The sequence below is a fragment of the Juglans microcarpa x Juglans regia genome, chromosome 1D (genome assembly GCF_004785595.1).
Source record: "Juglans microcarpa x Juglans regia isolate MS1-56 chromosome 1D, Jm3101_v1.0, whole genome shotgun sequence".
NCBI classification, from domain to species: domain Eukaryota; kingdom Viridiplantae; phylum Streptophyta; class Magnoliopsida; order Fagales; family Juglandaceae; genus Juglans; species Juglans microcarpa x Juglans regia.
This window is the reverse complement of record NC_054594.1, coordinates 37450919-37453179: the sequence shown is the minus strand read 5'-3', so window position 1 is coordinate 37453179 and position 2261 is coordinate 37450919.

Below are 2261 nucleotides of genomic sequence, written 5' to 3'. Positions count from 1 at the left end.
ATAAAGAAGAAAAAAATAAAAAATAAAATTTGTACTAGTGAGCATATTCAGGAGTTAAAGTTGGGCAGCACACTAGCACTACTCAAAATAGAATATTAAATAGTAGTAAATAGTAATAAAAAATATGTAAAAAATAATAATAAAATAATAAATAGTAACCCAAACTAGTCCTAAAGCTTTCATCACAATGTTAGAATTAATGCAATTCTCCACCATCTAGCCACTTAATATTTGCACAATCTTGACCACAAATGACTTAAATTTTTCACGCGCATGCTGACAACATCGAGAGCCATCCTCAAACATCAAGTGCAAGCCGGTCCTGTGTATATACTGCTCCCACGAACAGCAGTATATTTGGATGTAGTCTCTTCATTATATAGTTTTGAATAGGACTGTAAGGTGGTCGATCTGGACTGAAAAAATCGACATTTTATCTTTGGGATAATTTTTTTACCTTTGGGTATGTTTATTTCTATTTTAGTTTTTCTCTTTCTAGGGGAAGAAGAAGGCCGGATTCTTGTCAACCATCCATCCATGATGCATCACCCTCCAATAGCCGTAGGTCCTATTGGAGGAACCCCATGGGCCCATACCCTGCTAGACCCAGCTCCCACCCATGTACCCGACCACAATCATCGACGGTTGTGCGGCTTGTGCCACATCATGTACTGCTTTAAGTTCTCATGAATCTCACTCACCACGACTCCATGTGACAAAAATAAGTTTTCAAAAAAACTGTGCCTTCCTCAAATTCATAGTTGACAGTCAAAATGGACTGTGCTATATACAAATTTACAAGAGTAAATCAAGATCCAATACTGCAGGAAAATAAAAATAAAAATCTCAACTAATTTCTTTAATTGAATGGATTACAAATCACCTAAATACATACAGAAAAAAATACAGAAAAAAATATCTCTCAATTTTTAAAATTAAGCTAATGTAATATTAACATTCCCCCTCAAGTTGGAGCATGTATATTCAACATGTCCAACTTGATTCTTAATTCCTTAAACACATTTCCTCCAAGAGTCTTCATAAAAACATCTACCAACTGCAAATGAGATGGAACAAATTCGGTGATGATCTGACCATCTTGTATATTTTCTCTTACAACATGGCAATCAAGTTCTATGTGTTTGGTGCGCTCATGATATACTGGGTTTGCTGCTATGTGGAGAGTAGCTCGATTATCATATAGCAATCTCGTTGGTCATGTAGAAACTTGCATATCATTGAGCAAAAATATGAGCCAAGTTAGCTCACAAGTTGCTGCTGTCATGGAACTGTACTCAGCTTCTGAGGATGATCTTAAAACTGTTTTCTGCTTTTTTGCTTTCTATGAAATCAATGAATTCCCTAAGACCACACAATAACCTATAGTTGATCTTCTTGTCATCGAACAGTTTGCCCAATTAGCATCACAATAAGCCATTAAGGCAAATTAATTGCTTGAGGAGAACAACAAACCTAAACCAGGCCTGCCTTTCAAATATTTGATAATGTGAAGAGCAGCATCCCAATGAGGCTTTCTCGGAGCATGCATAAATTGGCTTAGAATATTAACTGAGTATGTAATGTCTGGTCTTGTAATTGTGAGATAGATTAATTGTCCAACTAACCACCTGTAGCGAGCTAGATCATGTAGCAGATCACCTTGATAATCTGTGAGCTTCAGATTCATTTCCATGGGAAAGTTTGATGGTTGAGCACCCAAGTATCCAACATTATCTATGATCTCTAAAGTATATTTTCGTTGAGAGATAACAATACCTACTTTGGACCTTGCAACTTCCAACCCAAAAAAATACTTAAAGAGACCAAGATCTTTAATATTAAATTGCTGATGAAGAAATTGTTTGAGACATTGTGTAGCAGTTGCATCATTTCCAGTTATCACTATGTCATCTCCATAGATAAGCACCATACTTATAGATGAGCCTTTTTGATAGCATGAGAGAATTTTACAAACCAATTTCAAGTGGCTTGTTTAAGCCCGTAAAGAGACTTATGCAGTCGACATACAAGTTTCTCCCTCTATCGACAAAGACCCGATGGTGGAGTCATGTACTCCTCTTCCTCTAAATCACCATGAAGGAAGGCATTGGTCACATCCATTTGATATAATGGCCAATGTCTTGCAACATCAACAGCAAGAACACATCAAACCGTGGTTAACTTGGCAACAGAAGCAAATGTTTCGGTGTAATCCAAACCTTTTTGTTGAGAAAATTCTTTAGCGACCAATCGAGGTTTGT